Consider the following 21,500-nt stretch of genomic DNA (forward strand, 5'->3'; position numbering starts at 1 on the left):
TTGGTTAAAATCAAATCATAAATGAAGTTGCTATTGTGCAGACAAGGTCAAAATAGCTAATTTTGGCCCTTTCAGGGGCCATAACTCTGGAACCCATTATGGGATCTGGCCGGTTCAACAAAGGAACTGAGATCTTATGGCAACACAAGTTTTGTGCAAGTTTGATTAAATTCAAATCATAAATGAAGCTGCTATTGTGCAGACAAGGTCAAAATAGCTAATTCTGGCCCTTTCAGGGGCCATAACTCTGGAACCTATAACGGAATCTAGCCAGTTCAAGAAAGGTACCAAGGTCTTATAGTGATACAAGTTGTGTGCAAGTTTGATTAAAATAAAATCATAAATGAAGCTGCTATTGTGCAGACAAGGTCAAAATAGCTAATTCTGGCCCTTTCAGGGGCCATAACTCTGGAACCCATAATGGAATCTGGCCAGTTCAAGAAAGGAACCAAGATCTTATGGTGATACAAATTGTGTGCCAGTTTGGTAAAAATCAAATCATAAATAAAGCTGCTATTGTGCAGACAAGGTCAAAATCGCTGATTTTGGCCCTTTCAGGGGCCATAACTCTGGAACCCATAATGGGATCTGACCAGTTCAAGAAAGGAACCGAGATCTTATGGTGATACAAGTTGTGTGCAAGTTTGGTTAAAATAAAATCATGAATGAAACCACTATCGTGCAGACAAGAAATTGTTGACGGACGGACGCACGCACAGACGGACGCACGCACCGACGAACGACGGACGAAGGGTGATCACAAAAGCTCACCTTGTCACTATGTGACAGGTGAGCTAAAAAGAGGTGTCCACAAGCATGCATTTAGACGTGACCCCTGACAACAGATCAATGCAAATGGGGCTTTCATTTTTACGTTTAGCCTGTTTACTTTCATTTTCTTTTCTTCCGGGAAGCCTTAACCCAATTCCTAGTGAGATTGCATAAAAATGTGCCGTCAGTCATAAGGATATGATTTTTTCTCAAAATTTCATGGTTCTTTTTACAAAATGGTTGCTAGAGGAGATAATTATACATGTTCTTCTTACCCAGTTACTCATCCTTGTTAGATGTTAAAATTCAGTTCCTTTTAATAGCTCATTTATACGAGATAATTTATCAAAATTTCATGGTCCTTTATATATAATTTTTGCTAGGGGAGATACCTCTAGAGGTTCTTCTTACCTGGTTACTCATCCTTGTTAGACTTGTTGTTGGGGCATTTATACCAGCATACCGACCTAACATAAAGGGACACTACTCTTTTTATTTGTAAGGGGAGATAATTACACATATTCTTCTTACCTCGTTACTTAAACAGTGATTTTATTGGGGTATAAATGGTATACTGATCGAAATAAGCAGTGACTTTATTAAACAAGAGGGCCATAATGGCCCTATATCGCTCACCTGTCATCATTGCACTTAAGGACAAGAAGGTCAAACAAGAGGGCCATGATGGCCCTATATCGCTCACCTGTTATCATTGCACTTGAGGACAAGAAGGTCCTCAGAAAAAATATCTAAATCCAAAGGACAGGAACAACAAAGGGAAGAATTTAAACAAAAAGAAAGAAAAAATTCTTACAAGGTATAGATGTGTCAAAATACACCTAAAAATTGGAGGTACCATCCATGTTGTACCACTGAAAAGTGGTCTCGGTTTTTCCCTACGGCCAATAATAAAAAAGTTACTAAAAATAAGCTATTTATAGTAACGAAAAAGGGAAGTAATTAAAAAAAATATATATTGTAAGTGAACAAAACAAAGATCTGCCAAATAAATCTGTTGACATAAATGAAATTTCAGATCAGTATCTTCATTAATTATAGAGATATACCCATTTTAATTTGAAATAAAGGGAGGTAATTTGACATAAAATCAGTCCATAGTTATCTACTCTGATTGTCTCACTCCAACTAATAACAATAATGAAATTTCAAATACGTCCTATAAGTACTTACTGATATAAATCCATTTTGATTACAATCAGGGGAGGTAATCAGATATAAAATAACTCTGGAACCTACGATTGGATCTGATTTGTCATGGAATCCAAGATTTATTGTTGTTGAAGACATTTTGGACGTTTGTATCAAAATAAAACCATAAATGAAGTCTCTATATGGCTGCAAAAGCCAAAACAACCAATTTTAGACCTTTCAGGGGCCATAACTCCGGAACCCATGATGGAATCTGGCCAGTTTAAGAAAGTAAGCAAGATCTTGTGGTGATACAAGTTGTGTGCAAGTTTGGTTAAAATCAAATCATAAATGAAGCTGCTGTTGTGCAGACAAGGTCAAAATAGCTAATTTTGGCCCTTTCAGGGGCCATAACTCTGAAACCCATTATGGGATCTGGCCGGTTCAAGAAAGGAACCGAGATCTTATGGTGACACAAGTTTTGTGCAAGTTTGATTAAATTCAAATCATAAATGAAGCTGCTATTGTGCAGACAAGGTCAAAATAGCTAATTCTGGCCCTTTCAGGGGCCATAACTCTGGAACCCATGAAGGAATCTTGCCAGTTCAAGAAAGGAATCAAGATCTTATAGTGATACAAGCTGTGTGCAAGTTTGGTTAAAATCAAATCATAAATGAAGCTGCTATTGTGCAGACAAGGTCAAAATAGCTAATTTTGGCCCTTTCAGGGGCCATAACTCTGGAACCCATAATGTGATCTTGCTGGTTCAAGAATGGAACCAAGATCTTATGGTGACACAAGTTTTGTGTAAGTTTGATTAAATTCAAATCATAAATGAAGCTGCTATTGTGCAGACAAGGTCAAAATAGCTAATTTTGGCCCTTTCAGGGGCCATAACTCTGGAACCCATAATGGGATCTGGCCAGTTCAAGAAAGGAACCAAGATCTCATGGTGATACAAGTTGTGTGCAAGTTTGGTTAAAATAAAATCATAAATGAAACCACTATCGTGCAGACACGAAATTGTTGACGCACGGACGGACTGACGACGGACGACGGACGCCGGACGAAGGGTGATCACAAAAGCTCACCTTGTCACTATGTGACAGGTGAGCTAAAAATCATAATCAATATCAATCAAAAGAATCATGAGAAAATATAGTTGAAATTTTCCTAAAGGTACAGATATGTCAAAATACACCTATAAATTGGAGGTACCATCCATGTTGTACCACAGGAAAGTGGTCTCGATTTTTCCCTACGGCCAATAATAAAAAAAGTTACTAAATAAGCTATTTATAGTAATATAAAGGGGCCATAACTCTGGAACCCATTATGGGATCTGGCCAGTTCAAGAAAGGAACCAAGATCTTATGGTGACACAAGTTTTTGTGCAAGTTTGATTAAATTCAAATCATAGATGAAGCTGCTATTGTGCAGACAAGGTCAAAATAGCTAATTCTGGCCCTATCAGGGGCCATAACTCTGGAACCTATAATGGAATCTGGCAAGTTCAAGAAAGGAACCAAGATCTTGTGGTGATACAAGTTGTGTGCAAGTTTGGTCAAAATCAAATCATAAATGAAGCTGCTATTGCGCAGACAAGGTCAAAAAAGCTAATTTTGGCCCTTTCAGGGGCCATAACTCTGAAATCCATTATGGGATCTGGCCGGTTCAAGAAAGGAACCGAGATCTTATGGTGACACAAGTTTTGTGCAAGTTTGATTAACTTTTAAATCATAAATGAAGCTGCTATTGTGCAGACAAGGCGAAAATAGCTAATTTCGGCCCTTTCAGGGGCCATAACTCTGCAACCTATAATGGAATCTGGCAAGTTCAAGAAAGGAACCAAGATCTTATCGTGATACAAGTTGTGTGCAAGTTTGGTAAAAATCAAATCATAAATAAAGCTGCTATTGTGCAGACAAGGTCAAAATAGCTAATTTTGGCCCTTTCAGGGGCCATAACTCTGGAACCGATAATAGGCTCTGGCCAGTTCAAGAAAGGAACCAAGATCTTATGGTGATACAAGTTGTGTGCAAGTTTGGTTAAAATAAAATCATAAATGAAACCACTATTGTGCAGACAAGAAATTGTGGATGGATGACGGGTGATCACAAAAGCTCACCCTGTCACTACGTGACAGGTGAGCTAAAATGGTTAGCCTTGTGGTTGGGGCATTTATACCAGCATACCAACCTAACATAAAGAGGCACTACTCTTATAAATATTTGTCAGGGGAGACAGTTCTACAAACAAGAGGACCATGATGGTCCTGAATCGCTCACCTGGCCCAACATGACCCAGTTTTGAACTGAGTATGACGTCGTTTTTTTTCTATTATTTGACATAGTGACCTAGTTTTTGAGCTCATGTGACCCAGTTTTGAACCTGACCTAGATATCATCAAGATGAACATTCAGACCAACTTTCATACCGATCCCATGAAAAATATGGCCTCTAGAGAGGTCACAAGGTTTTTTCATTATTTCACCTACTGACCTAGTTATTGATGGCACTTGACCCAGTTTCAAACTTGACCTAAATATCATCAAGATGAACATCCTGACCAATTTTCATGAAGATCCATTCAAAAGTATGGCCTCTAGAGAGGTCACAAACTTTTTCTATTTTTAGACCTAATGACCTAGTTTTTGACCGCAGCTCACCCAGATTCGAAACTGATCTAGATATCATCAAGATGAACATTCAGACCAACTTTTATACAGATCCCATGAAAAATATGGCCTCTAGAGAGGTCACAAGGTTTTTCTATTATTTGACCTACTGACCTTGTTTTTGATGGCACATGACCCAGTTTCAAACTTGACCTAGATATCATCAAGGTGAACATTCTGACCAATTTTCATGAAGATCTTGGGAAAAATATGGCCTCTAGAGAGGTCACAAGGTTTTTCTATTTTTAGACCTACTGACCTAGTTTTTAACCACAGTTGACCCAGTTTCGAACTTGGCCTAGATATCATCAAGGTGAACATTCAGACCAATCTTCTTACAGTTCCCATGAAAAATATGGCTTCTAGAGAGGTCACAAGGTTTTTTTATTATCTGACCTACTGACCTAGTTATTGATGGCACGTGACCCAGTTTCAAACTTGACCTAGATATCATCAAGGTGAACATTCTGACCAATTTTCATGAAGATCCATTCAAAAGTATGACCTCTAGAGAGGTCACAAGGTTTTTCTATTTTTAGACCAAATGACCTAGTTTTTAACCGCAGCTGACCCAGTTTCGAATGAACTAGATATCATCAAGATAAACATTCAGACCAACTTTCATACAGATCCCATGAAAAATATGGCCTCTAGAGAGGTCACAAAGTTTTTCTATTATTTGATCTACTGACCTAGTTTTTGAAGGCACGTGACCCAGTTTCGAACTTGACCTAGATATCATTAAGATGAACATTCTGACCAATTTTCATGAAGATCTTGTGAAAAATGTGGCCTCTAGAGAGGTCACAAGGTTTTTCTATTTTTAGACCTACTGACCTAGTTTTTGACCGCACGTGACCAAGTTTCGAACTTGACCTAGATATCATCAAGATGAACATTCTGACCAACTTTCATAAAGATCCCATGAAAAATGTGACCTCTAGAGAGGTCACAAGCAAAAGTTTACGCACGGACGGACGCACGACGGACGCTGCACGATCACAAAAGCTCACACTGTCACTTTGTGACATGTGAGCTAAAAATCATAACTGTTTGTCTCTCCTAGTAAAGTTTCAAAGCCGGACATTGGATGCAGGTGTTGGGGCTGGGGCATGAGCACTGTTATTATCCCGTAAGGGCGAGAGTGTTTTGTGTGGCCGGAGTGGTCTCGTTACTAAGGGTGATCACAAAAGCTCACCCTGTCACTACGTGACAGGTGAGCTAAAATGGTTTGCCTTGTGGTTGGGGCATTTATATTAGCATACCAACCTAACATAAAGAGGCACTACTCTTATAAATATTTGTCAGGGGAGACAGTTCTACAAACAAGAGGACCATGATGGTCCTGAATCGCTCACCTGTTCCCACATGACCCAGTTTTGAGTATAACGTTGTTTTTTTCTATTATTTGACATAGTGACCCAGTTTTTGAGCTCATGTGACCCAGTTTTCAACTTGACCTAGATATTATCAAGATAAAATTTCTGACCAATTTTCATGAAGATCTATTGAAAAATATGGTCTCTAGAGAGGTCACAAGGTTTTTCTATTATTTGACCTATTGACCTAGTTTTCAAAGGTATGTGACCCTGTTTTGAACTTAACCTAGATATCATCAAGGTGAACATTCTCACTAATTTTCATGAAGATCTCATGAAAAATATGGCCTCTAGAGAGGTCACAAGGTTTTTCTATTTTTATACCTACTGGCCTAGTTTTTGACCGCACATGACCAAGTTTCGAAACTGACCTAGATATCATCAAGGTAAACATTCAGATCAATTTTCATGAAGATCCATTGAAAAATATGGCCTATAGAGAGGTCAAAAGATTTTTCTAATTTTAGACCTAATGACCTAGTTTTTTAACCGCAGTTGACCCAGTTTCAAACCTGACCTACATATCATTAAGATGAACATTCAGACCAACTTTCATACAGATCCCATGAAAAGTATGGCCTCTAGAGAGGTCACAAGGTTTTTTTTATTATTTAACCTACTGACCTAGTTTTTTAAGGCACGTGACCCAGTTTCAAATTTGACCTAGATATCATCAAGGTGAACATTCTGACCAATTTTCATGAAGATCCATTCAAGGGTATGGCCTCTAGAGAGGTCACAAGGTTTTTCTATTTTAAGACCTACCGACCTAGTTTTTGATCACAGTTGACCCAGTTTCAAATCTGACCTATATATCATCAAGATAAACATTCAGACCATCTTTCATACAGATCCCATGAAAACTAGAAAATGCTTTTGTAAAAAAGCGCATGTCTCCCCCAATACAAAGTCCTATAGGCAAGAAGTCAATAGGGGTCAGGAACAAAAATCAAAGAGACACTGCTGGTTGGCTGCAATAGGGATCATCTACTTGGCATGTCCAGTCATCTCTTGGCCTAGTGGTTCTCCAGTCACTGTTCAGGCTCCTGTGACCTTGACCTTTGATCAAGTGACCTCAAAATAAATAGGGGTCATCTACTCTGCATGTCCAATTATCCTATTAAGTTTCAACATTGTAGGTCAAGTGGTTCTCAAGTTATTTCCAAAAAAATGATTTTACATGAACAGGCCACTGTGACCTTGACCTTTAACAGACTGACCCCAAAATCAATAGGGGTCATCTACTCTGCATGTTCAATCATCCTATGAAGTTTCAACATTCTGGGTCAAGTGGTTCTCAAGTTATTGATCAGAACTGGTTATCAATGTTCAGGCCCCTGTGACCTTGACCTTTAACGGAGTGGCCCCAAAAACAATAGGGGTCATTTACTCTGCATGAACAATCATCCTATGAAGTTTCAACATTCTGGGTCGAGAGCTTCTCAAGTTATTGATTGGAAATGGTTTTCCATGTTCAGGCCCCTGTGGCCTTGACCTTTAACAGAGTGACCCTAAAATCGTTAGGGGTCATCTACTCTGCATGACCAATCATCCTATGAAGTTTCATCATTCTGGGTCAAGTGGTTCTCAAGTTACTGACCGGAAATGGTTTTCAATGTTCGGGCCCCTGTGACCTTGACCTTTCACAGAGTGACCCCATAATCGTTAGGGGTCATCTACTCTGCATGACCAATCATCCTATTAAGTTTCAACATTCTGGGTCAAGTGGTTCTCAAGTTATTGACCGGAAATGGTTTTCAATGTTCAGGCCCCTGTGACCTTGACCTTTAATGGAGTGACCCCAAAATCGATAGGGGTCATCTACTTTGCATGTACAATCATCCTATGAAGTTTCAACATTCTGGGTCAAGTGGTTCTCTAGTTATTGATCGGAAATGGTTTTCCATGTTCAGGCCCCTGTGACCTTCACCTTTGATGGAGTGACCCCAAAATCAATAGGGGTCAATTACTCTTTATGACCAATCATCCTATGAAGTTTCAACATTCTGGGTCAAGTGGTTCTCTAGTTATTGATCGGAAATGGTTTTCAATGTTCAGGTCCCTGTGACCTTGACCTTTGACGGAGTGACCCCAAAATCAATAGGGGTCATCTACTCTTCATGACCAATCATCCTATGAAGTTTCAACATTCTGGGTCAAGTGGTTCTCTAGTTATTGATCGGAAATGGTTTTCAATGTTCAGGTCCCTGTGACCTTGACCTTTGACGGAGTGACCCCAAAATCAATAGGGGTCATCTACTCTTCATGACCAATCATCCTATGAAGATTCAACATTCTGGGTCAAGTGGTTCTCTAGTTATTGATCGGAAATGGTTTTCAATGTTCAGGCCCCTGTGACCTTGACCTTTGACGGAGTGACCCCAAAATCAATAGGGGTCATCTACTCTTCATGACAAATCATCCTATGAAGTTTCAACATTCTGGGTCAAGTGGTTCTCTAGTTATTGATCGGAAATGGTTTTCAATGTTCAGGCCCCTGTGACCTTGACCTTTGACGGAGTGACCCCAAAAACAATAGGGGTCGTCTACTCCAGCAGCCCTACAACCCTATGAAGTTTGAAGGTTCTAGGTCAAATGGTTCTCCAGTTATTGCTCGGAAATGAAGTGTGACGTACGGACGGACGGATGGACAGGGCAAAAACAATATGTCTCCTGGGGGAGACATAAATATGGCCTCTAGAGAGGTCACAAGGTTTTTTTATTATTTGACCTACTGACCTAGTTTTTTAAGGCACGTGACCCAGTTTCAAATTGACCTAGATATCATAAAGGTGAACATTCTGACCAATTTTCATACAGATCCCATGAAAAGTATGGCCTCTAGAGAGGTCACAAGGTTTTTTTATTATTTGACCTACTGACCTAGTTTTTTAAGGCACGTGACCCAGTTTCAAATTTGACCTAGATATCATCAAGGTGAACATTCTGACCAATTTTCATGAAGATCCATTCAAGGGTATGGCCTCTAGAGAGGTCACAAGGTTTTTCTATTTTAAGACCTACCGACCTAGTTTTTGATCACAGTTGACCCAGTTTCAAATCTGACCTATATATCATCAAGATAAACATTCAGACCAACTTTCATACAGATCCCATGAAAAATATGGCCTCTAGAGAGGTCACAACGTTTTTTCATTATTTGACTTACTGACCTATTTTTTGATGGCACGTGACCCACTTTCGAACTTGACCTAGATATCATCAAGATGAACATTCTGACCAATTTTTATGGAGATCCATTCACAAGAATGGCCACTAGAGAGGTCACAAGGTTTTTCTATTTTTAGACCTACTGACCTAGTTTTTGACCGCACATGACCCTGTTTCGAACTTGACCTAGATATCATCAAGATGAACATTCAGACCAACTTTCATACAGATCCCATGAAAAACATGGCCTCTAGAGAGGTCACAAGGTTTTTCTATAATTTAACTTACTGACCTAGTTTTTGATGGCACGTGACCCACTTTCAAACTTGACCTAGATATCATCAAGGTGAACATTCTGACCAATTTTCATGAAGATCTCATGAAATATATGGTCTCTAGAGAGGTCATAAGGTTTTTCTATTTTTAGACCTACTGACCTAGTTTTTGATTGCACATGACCCAGTTTCGAACCTGACCTAGATATCTTCAAGGTGAACATTCTGACCAATTTTTATGAAGATCCATTCATAAGTATGGCCTCTAGAGAGGTCACAAGGTTTTTCTATTTTTAGACCTACTGACCTAGTTTTTGAGCGCACGTGACCCAGTTTCGAACTTGACCTAGATATCATCAAGATGAACATTCAGACCAACTTTCATACAGATCCCATGAAAAATATGGCCTTTAGAGAGGTCACAAGGTTTTTCTATTATTTGGCCTACTGACCTAGTTTTTAAAGCCACGTGACCCAGTTTCGAACTTGACCTACATATTATCAAGGTGAACATTCTGACCAATTTTCATGAAGATCTTGTGAAATATATGGCCTCTATAGAGGTCACAAGGTTTTTCTATTTTTAGACCTACTGACCTAGTTTTTGACCGCACGTGACCCAGTTTCGAACTTGACCTAGACATCATCAAGGGGAACATTCTGACCAATTTTCATAAAGATCCCATGAAAAATGTGACCTCTAGAGTGGTCACAAGCAAAAGTTTACGCACGGACGGACGACAGACGCTGTGCGATCACAAAAGCTCACCTTGTCACTTTGTGACAGGTGAGCTAAAAATCATACCTGTTTGTCTCTCCTAGTAAAGTTTCAAGGCCGGACACTGGATGCAGGTGTTGGGGCTGGGGCATGAGCACTGTTATTATCCCGTAAGGGCGTGAGTGTTCTGTGTGGCCGGAATGGTCTCGTTACTTTCTCAGAGTACGGTTGTTCCTTTGACTCTCTGAGAGAAAAAATAAACATGACATGCACGAATAAATTTTTTTAAGAAAAATAAAAGAATTTTTAGCACAATGTTTTTAGCACTACTTGTGCTCATTAATGTACATCTATAAAATCTAGCGTTTATAGTATCTAGCAAACATAATAACTTATTAGTGAGATTTCAATCTACAAAACTAAATATCTGTTCTTTAATGAAGTTCCGACTCCAGTTAAAGCCTATCTACTTCAAACCCTTAACTTTCTCAACTCTCACGATTTGTGTTTATAGCCATCTAGCTCATGAACTGAATCATCACCCCCTTAACACTCCCCTCTACTAACACTTGACTTCTCCCCCCTAAATGATCAGGATCTTTGTAGTTAGCCAGCTTACCCATTTTTTCTCAAATCAAGATATCTACCCTACTACTAAGTGATCCTCCCTAACAATAACACACCCTTCATACAATCTCTCTTTATGGATAACTAACTCATTAACTCAAACCCCACTTCCCACCATGATGTCATCCTCCCTCTATTAACATTCTCCCTCATAAAATGTCATTTGATAGCCACCTAGCTTATGGTCTCAACCCCGCCAGCCCCTCCCTACTCCCTCTCTTAAAACTCAGAGTCTCAATCTTGGGCAACGTAACTCATGTTCTTAGCCCCTGTCCCGTCCCTACCACTACCTTCTTGACTCCCTAATACTCAAACTCTTGCTCTAAGGCAAGTTTACGCATATCTTCACCCAGTCAGTCAGTACTTCTCTCATTCATTCTTTTATCAAAATAAACACAACCTCCCTTCCTTATCTCCCTTTTTTTGGCCAGCTGAATGCTGCACGAAATCCCTTCCCCCCACGCCTACTCTTGCCATGCTAGCTCATTTCATCCGTAATATTATTTCACCTATACCTATCAATTCACTCCACCTCCTGCCTATATATACACACTTTCCTCTGTACGAGTACATAGGTTTGATGAGTAAAAGCCCCGACTCTTGTTCAATACTGTCTAATGTCTCCATCAACGCCAGTCTGTACCTCTCTTTACCCATCTCATCCATCCTATCTGTCCATCTTTTGGCTCTCTGTGAAAGAAATAAACATTTATTTTGAAACTTGTCTAGGAAAACAAGACTGGTAGATACAAAGTAGAGAAAATTGTACTAGTCTTGATTGTGACGCCTCTGCCACTTATATTGGTAGATATACATTTGAAGAAAAGCACATGAATAGCCAACATATGTACATAGTGATGGGCCACAACAGCACAAAGTAGAGAAAATTGTACTATTGTTGATTCTGACATCTCTGCCACTTACTGAAATGACTTTGACACCTCCAACACTTATTAAAATAAAGACTGAAATGCTACATAACATTCCTTTTGACACTCTTGATCCCTAGATTTTGTAAACATTTTATCTATCTGTTCTAAAACAATCAAACAATTCAAAGCATATTGTGAAACATGAGCATCAATATCTGGAGCACTCAGTTTTTCTCGTGCACCTAGTTTATCAGGAGCACCCACTTTATCTTGAGTACCCAGTTTATCTGGAGCATCCGGTTTTTCTGAGCATCCAGTTTATCTTGAGCATTCGGTTTATCTCAAGCACCCTGTTTATCTGGTGCATGCCATTTATCTCAAGCACCCATTTTATCTCAAGCATCCAGTTTACCTGGAGCACCCACTTTATCTTGAGTACCCAGTTTATCTAGAGCATCCAGTTTATCTGAGCATCCAGTTTATCTCAAGCACATTGTTTATCTGGAGCATGCTATTTATCTCAAGCACCCATTTTATCTCAAGCATCCAGTTTACCTGGAGCACCAAGTTTATCTCAAGCACCCATTTTCTTTGGGCATTTATCTTTAGTACCTGTTTACCTTCAGCACCTGATTTATCCCGAGTACCCGTTTTATCTTGATCACCCACTTTATCTTGAACACCAGGTTTATCTCAAGCATCTGGTTTATCTCAAGCATCTGGTTTATCTCAAACATCCAGTTGATCTCAAGCACCTGGTTTATCTCAAGCACCTTGTTTATCTCAAGCACAAGGTTTACTGTAGAGTCTGGTAAATAAGCGCATATTCGAATATAAGCGCATATCAAAAGTAAGCGCATACGGCCTTACTGTTATTCTGTATGGGATAATAAGCACATGTCATGCCCTTACCATAATTTTGTCTCGAAAGTAGGCGCATATCCGATTACTGGTAAACAAAAAACAGATGCAGCAAAATGACGTAATAAACGGTATTATATCGTGATAATTGTTTATCATATATACAGGCGACAATTGTTCTTACCTGTTGAATAGCCGATGGGTGTTAAAAGATTTTAACATCTATTGTCTGATAAAACGATAATTGTTTACGATAATCATGCTGTTTTAATAGAAAATGTTTTCAGTAAATGGAAGTAAAAGTTTGAATACCAGAAAAGTTGTTTGCATTGTCATAACAGATTGTTATTCTTTTCTAAATCTATGAAAAGGATATGGATAAAATGCTACAATCTAAGTGTTAAACAATTACTGAATGGTCCGAGAGATTGAACATTATTTGCAAATTATGCAGTTCATTATGCTTCCATTATGTATAAATACTGTAAGCGTATGCAATAAAAGGAAATAGTTCACTGCGCACGTCCATGGCCATGTTTTACTTTTGTTTTCTCAACCAAGGTAAGCACTGTCAATATTCCTAATACTAGTATCAAAAATACGCGCACACGGCTTTACTATAAGCGCATATCAAATATAAGCTCATAGTTTTGGCTTAAGTATAAGCGCATATCAAAAATAGGCACATAAAAGTGTCACTAAAATTATTATAAGCGTATACGCTTATTTACCAGATTTTACAGTATCTCGAGTGTCCGGTGGCACTCAAGCAATTTATGTGGTCCTTGGCAATTTTACATATGGTTCCTTACTTATGATTTTGAGTAATCAAAGTTTTATTTTATTTTACACCTTCCCTATTAAAACAAGAGGACCAAGATGGTCCTGAATCGCTCACCTCTTCCCACATGACCCAGTTTTGAGTATGATGTCGTTTTTTCTATTATTTGAAATAGTGACCTAGTTTTTGAGCTCATATGACCCAGTTTTGAACTTGACCTAGATATTATCAAGATAAAAATTCTGACCAATTTTCAAGAAGATCCATTGAAAAATATGGTCTCTAGAGAGGTCACAAGGTTTTTCTATTATTTGACCTATTGACCTAGTTTTCGAAGGTAGGTGACCCTGTTTTGAATTTTACCTAGATATCATCAATGTGAACATTCTCACTAATTTTCATGAAGATCTCATGAAAAATATGGCCTCTAGAGAGGTCACAAGGTTTTTCTATTTTTATACCTACTGGCCTAGTTTTTTAAGGCACGTGACCCAGTTTCAAACTTGACCTAGATATTATCAAGGTGAACATTCTCACCAATTTTTATGGAGATCCATTCACAAGTATGGCCTCTAGAGAGGTCACAAGGTTTTTCTATTTTTAGACCTACTGACCTAGTTTTTGACCGCACATGACCCTGTTTCGAACTTGACCTAGATAACATCAAGATGAACATTCAGACCAACTTTCATACAGATCCCATGAAAAATATGGCCTCTAGAGAGGTCACAAGGTTTTTTTATTATTTGATCTACTGACCTAGTTTTTTAAGGCACGTGACCCAGTTTCAAATTTGACCTAGATATCATCAAGGTGAACATTCTGACCAATTTTTATGGAGATCCATTCACAAGTATGGCCTCTAGAGAGGTCACAAGGTTTTTCTATTTTTAGACCTACTGACCTAGTTTTTGACCGCACATGACCCTGTTTCGAACTTGACCTAGCTATCATCAAGATGAACATTCAGACCAACTTTCATACAGATCCCATGAAAAATATTGCCTCTAGAGAGGTCACAAGGTTTTTCTATTATTTGACCTACTGACCTAGTTTTTGATGGCACGTGACCCACTTTCGAACTTGACCTAGATATCATCAAGGTGAACATTCTGACCAATTTTCATGAAGATCTCATGAAATATATGGCCTCTAGAGAGGTCACAAGGTTTTTCTATTTTTAGATCTACTGACCTAGTTTTTGACTGCACGTGACCCAGTTTAAAACTTGACCTAGATATCATCAAGATGAACATTCAGACCAACTTTCATACAGATCCCATGAAAAATACGGCCTTTAAAGAGGTCACAAGGTTTTTCTATTATTTGACCTACTGACCTAGTTTTTGACGGCACGTGACCCAGTTTCGAACTTGACCTAGATATCATCAAGATGAACGTTCTGACCAATTTTCATGAAGATCTTGTGAAATATATGGCCTCTAGAGAGGTCACAAGGTTTCTCTATTTTTAGACCTACTGACCTAGTTTTTGACGGCACATGACCCAGTTTCGAACTTGACCTAGATATCATCAAGGTGAACATTCTGACCAATTTTCATGAAAATCTTTTGAAATATATGGCCTCTAGAGAGGTCACAAGGTTTTTCTATTTTTAGACCTACTGACCTAGTTTTTGAAGGCACGTGACCCAGTTTCGAACTTGACCTAGATATCATCAAGATGAACATTCTGACCAACTTTCATAAAGATCCCATGAAAAATGTGACCTCTAGAGTGGTCACAAGCAAAAGTTTACGGACGCACGCACGGACGGACGCACGGACGGACGACGGACACCGCGCGATCACAAAAGCTCACCTTGTCACTTTGTGACAGGTGAGCTAAAAAAAACTAAGAAAACAAATTTTGCTGACATACCTATTTCTTGTAACAGTTTATGGGCCATGACTCATATATCTGCACATTTTCTTACTTTAAAATCATTTCCTTAAATCTTAAACTTATTTATTTTTATTTATTGTGAGGAAAGCTGTAAGTTTATAATATGAATCCGGAGGAGCGTTTAGTGGTAGGTGGGTGTAAATTACAGAATATATGGCATAAAGATATTAATCTGGAAAATCCATCTCTGGCGCTATGTGATATGTGGTCTCGGTTCCAATAAGATTGTAACCCAGCACATCTTTACTTAATGGTTATTAATAACATTCTAACCACAAGACCGTCGTTCCTTATACTGTCTATCTATATAATTTTGTGTATTTGTTTCAAGCCATAAATCTGTTGATTTTTATCCTTTTACTTGTTAAGTATTTAAGGTCTTCTCAGATGGACGTAGGCCATCGCCAACGGTTTAAGGGGACAATATTTTCCTGGTTTTGTAAAGCTTCCATCTATTCGAACACATTTTCCTTCAAACTTTGGCTTTTCTGAACACAGCATTTTGACCTGTTTTAATATAAACAAGGCAGTCTGAAAGACAGCTAAATCCCCCGCCACTGCTATGGATAGTGAAAGGGTAAACCTTTGATTTTAGCTGTGACCTTGACCTTGAACTGACATGGCTGACTCATGCATTCTGCACAACGTCTTGATGAGGTGATCATTTGACCCAAGTTTCATCAAAATCCTTCAAGGGGTTTAGGAGATACAGAGCTGAAACCTTTGACCTTCAGTTGTGACCTTGACCTTGAGTTGACATGGCTGACTCATGAGTTCTTGATGAGGTGATCATTTGACCCAAGTTTGATGAAAATCCTTCAAGGGGTTTAGGAGATACAGAGTGGACACCAAATGGAAGGCTCAAACCTTCAACCCTTAGTTGTGACCTTGACCTTGAGCTGGCATGGTTCACTCATAATTTTTGCACATCGTTCTGATGAGGTAATCATTTGACCCAAGTTTTATAAAATTCCTTCAAGGGGTTAAGGAGATATAGAGCGGACACGAAATGGAAGGCTCAAACATTTGACCTTCAGTTGTGACCTTGACCTTGAGCTGACATGGCTGACTCATAAGTTCTGCACATCGCCTTGATGAGGTGATCGTTTGACCCAAGTTTGATGAAAATCCTTCAACGGGTTTAGGAGATATAGAGCGGACACAAAATGGAAGGCTCAAACTTTTGACCCTAAGTTGTGACCTTGACCTTGAGCTGGCATGGCTGACTTATGGGTTCTGCACATCGTCTTGGTGAGGTGATCATTTGACCCAAGCTTTATAAAATTCCTTCAAGGGGTTTAGGAGATATAGAGTGGACACAAAATGGCAGGCTCAAACCTTTGACCTTGAGTTGTGACCTTGACCTTGAACCGACAAGGCTGACTCATGGGTTCTGCAAATCATTTTGATGAGGTGATCATTTGACCCAAGTTTGATGAAAATCCTTCAAGGGGTTTAGGAGATATGGAGCGGACACGAAAGTGTTACGGACGGAAGGACGGACGCAGACCATTCCTATAATCCCTCCGCCACGGCAGGGGTTTAAAACTATCAAACATTTGATGAAAGTACCATATATATATATATATATATACTATTAAGTACCATATATTCCCTTATTAAGGTCCTTGGGGGGGGAGGCATTCAGTGTTGCAAAAGTGGTGGGGGAACCTTTATCAAGGTCAAAATTTTTTTTCACATTATTTATGTAATTAAAAACTAGGAATTGAAATTCTGTTGAATGAATTTTAACAATTATAACACTATCATGATAGTATTTACTTATGACTTGATTTTTTTTTAATATAGGAGGAGCGTTTAGTGGTAGGTGGGTGTAAATTACAGAAATATATGGTATAAATATATTAATCAATTGAAAAACTGAACAATTTTTAAATACTTAAATATTTTCCTAACCAGTAGAATTAAGAAATAATTTATAGCAAAAGAGTGCTTTAACACTATTTACGATGGGTGGTTATACCTTGGGCGTAATAATTTCATGAGGGCGCAACCCAAGTGAAATTATTTGAATGACGTATTACCACCCGAGTGTTGAAATAGTGTTAAATCACGCTTTGGCTATAAATTATGTCGATTCTAATATGGCCTTAATCTCAAACACTGGATAAAATATAGAAGTGTTCTTTCTTGGTCGCAACAAAAACATTGACGTTAACGTGATGTCATTCTAGCATAAGAGTGTTTTAATATTAGAATTAGCCTGCCTCAACTGCCACCTACATTAAGCAGCCGGTCATCTAACTTTCTGAATTCAATTTTAAGTACGACGCTATATCCTCAGTGATGCTTATCCTTTATTAGTTTGAGTCTCTGGCAAACTGTATATGTATATGGATGCAGACCTAAAACATTCATTGCTACTTACTTTAAAAAACTTGGTCTCTCATAAAAACTGTCACACTACCTATGTTCAGAGACCACCTACCATCAAAGCCCCAAATGTCATTTTTCCAGTGTGGACTCTAAGACTGGCTTCACTGTACTTGCAATGTAATGTCACGACCGAAATAACTGACAAAAGATTACACTTACCTTCAATTTCCTACATACGACAATGGTGGACATATTTTCTGACCAGTTGGGCTAGCCGCTGAGCTGGCAAGTTTACATATTCATCCATTTGTACCATGGCTTCCTAGAAATGAATGAGATCTGTCAGATCATCGAGAACAATATACCACTGGAATTACAATTCTATTTGTGTGAGAGTATCTTTAACATTGTACAATTTATAAAACAGTGAGACATCTATCAATTAAAGCGCCACGATGACCCTATATCACTCACTTCACTCAAAATGGGCAAAGAGCTATAAAAATAAATAGGTCTGCAACTTGAAAGGCATAATTATATAGAGCAAATTTCGCCAACATCACGTGGCAACTGAATGAGATCTCGTTGAAGTAAGCATCTGTTGATTTGATCATGATTTATCAAGTCGGCAAACGCTTTGAAATAGGATAACTTTCTATCAGATCCTTTATTTATAATGATAATGGTATTTTTTTAATGTTATTACTATTTTCTACTCAGGGAAGGATTGAATTTATGACTGGAAGTCTGAGAAATCAACAGTTGTTATTTGAAAAATGGACTTGATTCAGTTTATTATGCACCGGCTGTACCTCCTGTTTTTACTTCAGTTAGCGTTGATTTGACCACAATGATCAAGTCCGCAAACGCTTTGAAATAAGATAACGTGCTTACACGAACTGACGCAAGATTATCTCCAGTTGTTATTCTGTGTATTTTATCGTGCTCTGAAATGGTTTACTTACATTCCAACGTGTGGTAACAAATTTAACATAGAACATATGAAAGGCAAACATTCATGACTTTATGGAATCCATGGTGTAACAGTTTGCAACATATGATCATATTTTCATTATCAACATAGTGTACAAATGTTAAAATACAATATATGATTGAAAAACAGGAACAAGTATTTTACAGCTAGGAATTGCAGGGAAAGTGAGTAACAAGCATCATAGCTAATTAAACTATATGAGAGTTACTACAAAAATCTTTCAAGTTTTTTCTTATACAAAAATTGTCCAAGTCAGTGCCAAATTTGATCGCTGAGGTACCACTACACAATGCAGTACATGCAAAAGTGACCACACCCTCTGACGGTTATAGTTTTTCTGATGAATCAGAATACTCACAATCTTTGTAGAGGGTCGCCCAAGGAACATTTGAGAGAAATTATTTGAAAATTGGACCAGCAGTTTCAAGCAAGAAGATTTCTATATACATATCAGGAAAAATGGCCACGCCCCCTGGTGGCCATGTTGACCACGCCCCCTGGTAGCGATGATTTTTGACTTATTCTTGTTTATTGTCTAACTGAAACTGAACGCCAGAGTGATTAAATATCCAATTAGAACGATGATTTGTTGCAAATCAGAAAATAAACCACAAGAAGGCATTGTTTATTTTCATTTCAACATGCTCATTAAACTATTTCATTTTATGCTCTTCAGTGAAATACTGAAATTTATCAGCGAAATAAAATTGATATTTTCACTGGTCGAAACAGTGAAAATATCATTTTTATTTTTCACTGCTACGGAACTACACTCGAAAAGCGAAATAATATGAATTATAAATAATAGAAAATTCCTTGCAAAATATATTTTAGTAAAGATATAGATGTATAGAAATATTTACAAGATGATAAATATACAAGTTCTATCATAATACAAGAGGGCCAAGATGGCTATAGGTCGTTCAACTGAGAAACAAACTATAATAGTGTAATCATGTTTAACCTAGTGATTTCATGAAAACAAATATTTTGGCCAATTTTCATTAAGATTGGACTAAAAATGTGGTCTCTTGAGTTTACACAAGTATTTTCTTAGATATAACCTAGTGACCTAGTTTCTGACCCAAGATGACCCATATTCGAACCTGACCTAGATTTTATCAAGACAATCATTCTGACAAAATTTCATGAAGATCAATTGAAAAATATAAACTCTATCAAATACACAAGGTTTTTCTTTGATTTGACCAAGTGACCTACTTTTTGACCCAAGATGACCCATATTTAAACTTGACCTAGATTTTACCAAGGCAATCATTCTGACCAAATTTCAGGAAGACAAATTGAAAAATACAGCCTCTATCGCATACACAAGGTTTTTCTCTGATTTGAACTAGTGACCTAGTTTTTGACCCCAGATAACCAATATTCAAACTAGATATAGATTTCATCGGGGCAATCATTCTGACCAAATTTCATGAAAATCAGTTGAAAAATACAGTCTCTATCGCATACGTAAGATTTTTTTATAATTTGACCTAGTGACCTAGTTTTTGACCTCAGATGACCCATTTTCAAACTCAACCTAGATTTTTTCAAAGCAATCATTCTGACCAAATTTCATGAAGACAAATTGAAAAATACAGCCTCTATCACATACACAAAATTTTTCTTTGATTTGACCTAGTGGCCTAGTTTTTAAACCCCAAATAAACTTTTTTCAAAGGACGGGATATGATAAGGACCAAAAATGGCCCCCACCAAATATGCATTTAAAACAACACCATTCCATTGGTAATTAACTATATTTTTCAAAACCCACTAAGATATAATGACCAGACGTCGGTAATGAACCAAAAATAATTGATTATTACACCTATCTAAGACTTACGCTGAAAAAATATTTGATCATTTAGAATGGGGGTATAGAAAACTATTTTGCAATATATTCTATTTTATATCGCTGAATCCTATAAATTGTATGTCGTCACAATACACAGTGATCCAACTTCTTGAAACGAACTTTTATTTTGTATTCTAAGACAGAATGATCGTGCAAAAACAAGGAAAACAAGGGAGATAACTCTTTCATGTAAGGACGACCGAAAACTCATTTAAGAAATAAGGTTTTTTTGTATTTTATACATCTACATAGGCGTATTCTCTACTTATTATGTCTGTTTCGTTTTATTTCGTATCAAGAAAATTTCTAAAACTAAAATCCAAAACTTTCATTTCATATGCGTTACCAAATCAACATAAAAACTGTTTTGCAATTTTTTTTATTTATAGTAATTTAGCGAGTTATTTCACATACTTGATGAAATATTAACTTTTAGAAACATTTTTGCTTCTATATCTCCTTACATATTTAGTGTTGTTTTTTTTTTGTTTCGTATACGGAATGTTCTTCTTGTGTGACATTCGTATAAAACAAAACCTTCGTCGAATAAATCAGGAGGCAGGACTTTGTCTTACAAGTTTACATTTTTCATATTTTCGGTGATTTTTTATTTAAATATGTAATGAAGTATTTTCATCAAGTAAGTTGAAAAAATGACAGTGTTCATTTTACTTGAATAAATAATATACGAGTTAAATATTATTAAATCCTTACCATATAATTTAAACCCGTACCCGTAGAAATGTCGCCGGAAACGAGTTAGATCGGTATTACAACTATGGAAGCATATCTATGTAGTTCATTCAAATTAATTTCTTGGATTAAGTCAAAAACGTTTCCTTTGAAACGAAACTATAATATCGATATGTCATGCACAAAATATACATTAGCGTATGTAAGATCATTATGAATGAGTGACATGAAAGGCACGTGCAGTTTCCCGCCAAAATGCCCTTATATATGTAACGTAAAATGCTTACGATTTCCTGCAAAAAATTTTGGATTATAGATGAAAGAAAATTATTTGATTTAGTCCATTTTGTTATATTCCAATTACAATTGTTGCATTTATATTATATATTGCGTTCATATTAAAATCAGTTTACAAGACGACCTGG

The 21,500-nt window shown here is 37.5% G+C and overlaps 1 long non-coding RNA gene across 1 annotated transcript in view; it reads right to left on the bottom strand.

The window, feature by feature from the left end:
• The window catches only part of LOC123558653 (uncharacterized), a 40,167-nt gene extending 21,636 nt beyond the window's left edge, over positions 1-18,531 (bottom strand). Inside the window, exons 1-3 of the long non-coding RNA XR_006687762.2 lie at positions 17,744-18,531; positions 11,284-11,458; positions 10,229-10,385 (exon numbers count right to left, since the gene is read on the bottom strand). This is a non-coding gene — a long non-coding RNA (uncharacterized LOC123558653). The remainder of the gene's footprint in view (positions 1-10,228; positions 10,386-11,283; positions 11,459-17,743) is intronic.
• Between the last annotated feature and the right edge of the window lie 2,969 nt (positions 18,532-21,500).

The sequence above is a fragment of the Mercenaria mercenaria genome, chromosome 15, assembly GCF_021730395.1.
Source record: "Mercenaria mercenaria strain notata chromosome 15, MADL_Memer_1, whole genome shotgun sequence".
Classification (NCBI taxonomy): Eukaryota; Metazoa; Mollusca; class Bivalvia; order Venerida; family Veneridae; genus Mercenaria; species Mercenaria mercenaria.